At 36.2% G+C, this 7,915-nt stretch overlaps 1 non-coding gene across 1 annotated transcript; it reads left to right on the forward strand.

Annotated features, from left to right (window-relative positions):
* The first annotated feature begins 543 nt into the window (after positions 1-543).
* LOC131900351 (U6 spliceosomal RNA) lies at positions 544-650 on the forward strand. The gene has a single exon (XR_009376236.1). It is a non-coding gene; the product is annotated as a U6 spliceosomal RNA (small nuclear RNA).
* The last annotated feature ends 7,265 nt before the right edge of the window (positions 651-7,915 follow it).

A 7,915-nucleotide genomic window follows, 5' to 3' on the forward strand; every position in this document is an offset into this window, starting at 1 on the left:
TTCCTTCAACAATAAAGAAGAATGAAGTTATGCTATTTTCAGAAACATGGATACAAACTAGAGACAATATTAAGTGACTAATGCTGGTCCTCAGGAAGAAAATGTTGTTTATTTGCTCTCATTTGTGGGTCCTATACTTCATAGATTAATAAAATCACAAATGTACAGATATGGCAGTAGAAGCAAAGTCATCTAGAGAAACAAAGGGAACCAATGGGAAGGAGAGGGGCTAGAAAGTTAAGACTAGCAGGGTGTGGGGGGTATGCTCCAAGTACAATATATACTTGCATGTACATGGCTTTATAAAACCCATGTATAACAAAATTTTAAAGTCTAAAACAAAAAGCCAAGCAACTAAAATAATTCTTTTAAATTACTTCTGTTTCTCATTTTGTGGTACTTCAAATATATACAGATCACTGCAACTTGTGTCATTTGCATAGTAATTTCTACCATTTTTTTCCTAATAATCAAGCATGTTCTGCATGAGTGTCAAAACTAACACAGGCTAAGCTATTACTTTGCATTTAAAATACTGGCTGAGTGCTCGCTTCGGCAGCACATATACTAAAATTGGAACGACACAGAGAAGATTAGCATGGCCCCTGCGCAAGGATGACACGCAAATTCGTGAAGCGTTCCATATTTTTTGGAGGAGCAGATCACTGCTTTTGAGGACTACGTGCAGTCCATGGACGTGGCTGCTTTTAACAAAATCTAAAATCATCCTCAAGTCAGTGCACTTGAATAAAAGCTTGAAAATAAAAAATAAATAAATTAAATACTGGCTGAAAAATTTGTAACTATAAGAGAATAATGTGGCATGGAAGTGTGAACACACAAAATAGCCAGAAGTAGTGGCATGAACCTGTAATCCCAGCACTGGAAGCCTGACGCAGGAGAGTCATGAGTTTGAGGTCAGTCTGGGCTTCATTGCAAATTTGGTATCACCCCTGGCTATATAATAAGTGTGACCCTATCTAAAAAAAAAAAAAAAAGAAATAGGGATAGAACTCAGTGATGGAGCTCATGCCTAGTAAATCCAAAGTCCTGGGTTCCATTTTCAACACCAGAGAAGAAATGGATACATATGAGAAAAGCTTTTCATGATTTTTTTGTGTGTGAAAGGCAACATAATAATAATAATAATAATAATAATAATAATAATAATAATGCCTGAAAGCAGTAGACATGTGAAATTAACAAAAATATTAGATGGAATTTTAAATTATGGTTACTAGAAGCCACTTTTGACAGAAATCTTTTCAAAATATCAGTTGTCATTTTGCCTTGGTAATCACCATACAGAAAATCGAATTAAATTTTCACTGATTTCTACATAATAAGACTAATGCTTTGCATTCTTTCACCCCACAAACTCTACAAGCTGCTGGGTATTTTCACTGAAATCCAATATAGGTTGAGCATCTAAAAACCTCAAAATCTGAAATAGTTTGAGTACTGTCAAGAAGCCACAAGTGGAAAATTCCATGTCATCAAACTTTTTTCATGTACATATTTACCTAAAATAATGTTTAAAATTTACCTTCAGCCTATACATATGTTATAAATGAAATATAAATGAATTGCATATTTATACTTGGGTTCTACCCCTCAAGATATTATTGTGTCTAAATAATCTCAAATACAAACTATTTCTTTTCCTCCAAGCATTTTAAAGAAGTAGACTCTAACCATACCACTCTTGGTTGCAAAATAATTTTCCCAATACCCAAATATTTATGACAAATAATTTTATTATTTCCAGTCCTTCAGAAACAACAAAACTCCTTAAGTTCATAAAATGTCTTATGACAGTAACTTCTGACTTACTGAAAAATTATCCGACAATGTGGAGATGAGTTAACTTTTAAAAAGACAATCCCTCATACATTAATTCCCTTCACCAGTGTGGAGAGAAATCTTTCTGAAACACTTGGTAAAACTTTCATAGTGCTATCTATCACAGGATAGTGAGAAAAAGTTAAGCTTTTTCTCGTAACCTAAGTCATCACTGGAAAGAAACAGTTTGCCTTGAAGGATATGTTGAGCACGAGGTGAGATCACCTCCAAAGGCTCAGTATTTGGAGTCTTCTACCTACTTTTTACAATTAAGTTTTCTTTACTCTCACTCTTTAAAAAAATACTACATTTTAGTGTGTGTGCACTGCATGCCTGCACAGGAGTGTATCATGGCATGAATGGGAAGCTCAGAGAACATTCAGAAGCCAGTTCTCTCATTTCACCATGTGATTCCTGGGGCTGGTCCTCTTGTCAGGCTTGGCAGCAAATTACTTTACCCACTGAACCATCTCTCAGGCCACACACTCACCTTTTTATTGGGTGTAAGTTCAGTGTGGGTGTGTCTCCATCATGTTCCCCAAAACATACTGATTAAATTTTCTATAGTTGCAAAACCAGAGTCAATCAAATAAAATGCAGCAAGCAATTGCTCTGGTTAAGGTATTCAATAAAGTATATTAGATTTGCACTATAAAACACTGAATGCTCTTGTGGGTGTCCCTGGGAGCTGTCCTCTGAGCAAAGTTTTAAAGTTTTAGGATCTAGAATTCATGAATTCTACGTGCCTGATAGAAGTTGAAGTCTGGAAATAACACCCTATCTTTTTTATGGAATACAGCTATTCTCAGAGAATCTTAGCTGAATTTTGGGAACCAAACAGGAAAAGAACTCAGTTTGAAAAAAAAAATCTATGAAGGTTCCAGAAATCAAATGGTATGGATGTTGGGACAGGCACTTGACTTCATTACAGGCTGTGAACCAGGGATGTTATTCAAATTATTTAACATTTATAGCACAGGGATTAGCCAATCAGAACTGATGCCCTTTTATGAGGCCATTTTGTTGCTGCTGAATTGTGGGAATGCCTGGAAGGTGGACAAGAGAAAGGGTACTCTGGTTTCTACTTAATCCATCAAGAAGTAGTCCAATAGCATCAGCATATTACATAGCATATAAAGCACACTCCCGGAAAATAGAACTACTACTTTGTGCTAGGTACTTGCTAATGAACAACACATGCAGTCCCTTGACATATATGCAATATGTACAATGTGAGGGGATATACAAGAGTTTAGTTGGATTCAAGTCAGTGAGCAAAAGTGAAGACGAGATTTTTTTTCCCAGAGAGCTAACCAGGAAAAGTATGAGGTGATAAAGATGAAAGAACAGGATGGGGTGGGGGGGTGGGACTGACACACAGAGAAACTGAGCTGCTCATGCTAGGAAAACACTCTACTACTGAGCTGCACTCCAGTGACTTTTTAAGAGAATTTCTAATTAAACATTACTATTAATGTTAATTAACACACTTATGAAATATAATAAATTCAGTTATGTAATGGTGCTGAAAACATCTGCTTAGTGTGTACAACATGAAAATACCTGTGTTTAATGATAAACGTAACACTGTGATTTAAACATGATGAAGATATTGTTAACAACTTGATCCATAGTGTTTAAAAACTCAAAGTAGATCTACTAGGGACCCTTGACTGGGCTCCAATTTATGAAGCAACATGTCCCAAGAGGTTTCCACCATCAGTGCCAAAGTAGCTCCTTCATTCCTTCTTGCTAGTTTCACTGCTGTCTCCTGTGCTTCATTCACTACATCATTATTGTTCCAGAAGTGACAATTCTGAAGCAATATACAAGCATGAAAGGTTAACAATTACCTACACTACAACAAAACCAGTAACTCAACATTAGTTCATCAATATTCTAAATAACTTGTGTATGTCAATGTTTGGCCTAGTAAAACTCCTAAACACTGAAAAAAAGCCACATGTCCTCATCAGTACATATCTGAAGTTCACTGTAGAAATTTAGCTTTTAGACAGCACATGAACAATGACACCATTGGTTGGGGTGGTGGGGAGAAAGTCCATGTTAAATCACAAGCCTTGCAAAAAGGGTGGCATAAATCCAGTTAATAAGCATAAATAACATTGTTGTGTACTTTATTTCTCATAGATTTTAAACTATGCACAGATCCTTTGGCACAGGATAATATATATGAGTTACTTTAACAATCTCACTGACAATAGATAAGCACTTGACTTCTTACGATATGCAGCCATGGGAAAGGAATAAATAGGAAGGAATGACAAAGTTGTGCTCCCATTTTCAAGTACAGACACTGAAAAACCTAGGTGGTTTAGTTAGAGAAAACTACTCATCAATCCCACCATTGCATGTCATTTAAAGGTGAGTATGTAATAATTTTGAAGAATAGACTGACAAAGCATGAAATTTCAATTAAACAACAACAAAAATGACTGCAATTATGCACACTATTTTTATTTTGTGCTGGGCACTGTTTTAAGCACACTCACATATAGTAATTTATTCATTGCTCAAAAAAATCCTGTAAGACAGGTTCCCTTACTATCATCGTTTTACAAATGAGGAAACTCACACAGAGAGAAAGTAAATTGGCTCAAGGTTCTACAGAAGAAAAGTTGCAATCAAATTCGGACATGTTTTAAAATGTTTGCTGTCAGTGACTAATCTATAGTCTTTCCTTGGTGCAAAATGCACAGTATCAGGGACTAAGACACACAAATAACAATACTTTTTATAAATATATAGATTATTTAAAATGCCATCCTGATACAAAATGTCTAGAGGTGGTAAACCATGTTAAAACTAGCTCTACTTAAGTTTCATTTACTAATAAAACATGTAACTGCATTGTATCCTAGATTGATGCTGAAATGCACGGGTATTTGATAAATTAGAAAAATACAGTTTAACTTCACTATCTTAGTAAAATATGAGTGCGTTTTTATTGCATGCATTTAAGATGTGCACACCAGCCACTTGAAGGGACCTGAATCACACAGAATCGCCCTCAAGGTTTCCTGCTTCTCCAGCAAACAGGTCAATCTATGCCATCTCAGCACTTATCACCCTAGTAGAAATGATGCTCAACTGTGTGCTTGATTATGAAATCCTTAAGGGTATATCTTATTTATCTCAGTGTCTATCTAAATAATGTACATTAGTAAGTTCTCAAGAAACTTGGTTTAAAAAAAAAAAGCAATGAACACATGCAATATGGAAAGCACTGTGCTCCATGGTGGCAAAGTTGCGGTATGGTGCATGTATAAGGATACACAGCAAAATGCCCAGCACATGAAAGTACCCTGAAAAATGAAGATGGTCAAATGAGGACTTCAGTTACGAATTTAACATTCTCACAAAAGTCACAGAATAAATAGGATTCCAAGGCTGTTCCAACTGATCACTTTTCTTTAAAAATAGATCAACTCTATTGCTTTAACCTATATAATCTCAAAATGAAAATAATATAATGTTCAACGTATATTGTAGTAAAGCATGTAATAGTGGCTGTACTGAGATGTAATACATGTAAAAAATACAAATATATTTACAAATATTTGCAATTGTGAATGTTGTTAAGTTTACAGTTTTTATTATCCTCCATACAACTTAGCTATGAGCCCATCCCTTCATCTATACACAATTACTAGTGGGCTTCCTCTGTCTATGAATATGATTATTCTGAACATTTCATATAAAAAGTATATATTATGTGGCTTTTTGAGACAGGGTAATGCTTTTATGGCTCACTCATGTTACAGTATGTATCAGTTTGCTGTTTAGGGTTTTGTTTTGTTTTTAATAGTTATTGGTTTTAAGATTATTGTATTTCATGTGTATTTGCCTGTACTGCCTGCAGAAGCCAAAGAGAGCATTAAAATCCCTGGAGACTGGGGTTCCAGATGGCTGTGAGCTGCCATTTGGGTGCTGAGAACTGAATCCCAGTTCTCTGCAAATCACCAAGTGCTTTTAATCACTGAGCCATCTCTCCAACCCCTGCTGTTTGTTTTTATTCTTGAATTATGTGTGAACATACTATACTTTGTGTACCTACTTATCAGTTAATTGACATTTGGACTATATCCACTTTTTTGCTGCTCAAATCAGTACATTTTTCTTTTTTGATATTAAAATATAACTACATCACTCCCCCCTTCCCTTTCATTCCTTCAAACCCTCCTATATACTCCTCCTTGCTGTTTTTCAAATCCATGGCTCTTTTTTTATTAATTGTTTGTTGCTATATGCACATATGTATATGTATATATAATTCCAAATGCATAAATACAACCTTCATATAACTTGTATGAGTAAAACTTTTTAAATAATAAGATTAAGCAAAAGAAGAACATCTAAGGTGATAAATATAACAATACTTTGTGATGTTTAACTTTTAGAAAATAATCTAGGCTCCTTATACTAACACTGAAATTCATTTCAACACTTATTCAGTTGTTAGATAATCTTCAGAACTGAGACATATGGCTGATTTATAGTGTGTGCCTAGTACAATATGTTGAATAAACAACAAATACAAGAACAACAACAAAAATCCTGCAGGTAGGTTGAAAGGAAAGTTAAAATGAAAAAGATATCTGAGTAAAATATCAGGGGAAAAACTTGTGATTTAGTTTTATTATTGTTGTTGTTTTTATTTTGAGACAGAATCCCTTGTGTATCCCAGGCTGATTTTGAACTTCCTATGTAGCCTAGGCTGGGCTTGAACTGGCACCTCAGCTTCCAAGGTGCTGTGGTTATAAATAAAACACCACACCAGGCTAATCCATGATTTAAAATGTGCTGTGGATAAGCTTTATGCATTTACCACTTCACATTAAAGTATTCTCAATAAAACACATTTATCAAAATATTGGGAAAGGCCAGGGATGGGAATGTCCAGAATAGGCAAATTCATAGACAGAGGATGCCCACTAGTTATTATGCATGGATGAGGACATAGTGAAGTTGTATGGAGCTTCTTTGGAAGGTAATAAAAACTGTAAAGCTGGCAGTACTCGGGAGGCAGAAATAAGCCCATTTCTGCAAGTTCAATGCCACCATGATCTACTTAACTAGTTTTAGGCCAGCCAAGGCTACAAGTGCAACCCTGTATCAAAACAAAAATACCAGCTGGGTGTGGTGGCATATGCCTTTAATCCCAGCACTCAGGAGGCGGAGGCAGGAGGATCTCTGTGAGTTCCAGGCCAGCCTGATCTACAAAGTAAGTTCCAGGATAGCTAAGCTGTTATTCAAAGAAACTTTGTCTCAACAACAAAAAAACAACAACAAAACCAACCAATCAAACAACAAACTCCCCCGGAAAAAAAAAAAAAAAAACAGAAACAAAAAAAATAATACCAGAATCTGTGGCACCAGAGATGCTCAGTGGTGAAGATCACTGGCTACTCTTCCAGAGGACCTAGGTTCAATTCCCAACATATGGGGGCTCACAGAGTCTCCATAATGTAGCCTTATTCCATCTTGATTCAAGGTCAGAGTCCAAGCTTGTTATGCCCTACAAGGTTGCATAATAGGATGTTTTGGCCAAAGGCATGGTTACCAGGTGTCTTATACTTCAAGCCCTAATTACAGGATGCTTTGCCATAAGGCATGGCTACTAGATGTTTTGAAAATTAAGAAAGTGTTTACACTTGTCTGTACTTTGTCCTCAAGAGGGGGAGGTCTTTGCCTCTCCCCTTGTTGGTGTATAGAAAGCCCATGAGGAATAAACTCGAGGTGACTGTGGTATTGACCTAGAGCCCTCCCGATGCTATCCTGTGTTTCTGTCTTTTCCTTTATGTATATCTATTATTTCTTAATCTTCACTCCTCCCTTCAAAGACTGTTCCATAGTCGAGAGGTCCTGGACACCGACACCCATGTATCAGCTTACAGTCACCTGTATCTCCAGCTCGAGTACCTTATGCCTTATTTTGGCCTCCATGAACACCAAGCACACATGTGTTACACACACATACATGTAAGAAAAACATGCATGAGCTGCCTTTTTGGAGTCCGTTACCTAGGGTGGGACACCTTGCAAAGCCTTG

This window comes from Peromyscus eremicus, chromosome X, assembly GCF_949786415.1.
Source record: "Peromyscus eremicus chromosome X, PerEre_H2_v1, whole genome shotgun sequence".
In the NCBI taxonomy this organism is placed as follows: domain Eukaryota; kingdom Metazoa; phylum Chordata; class Mammalia; order Rodentia; family Cricetidae; genus Peromyscus; species Peromyscus eremicus.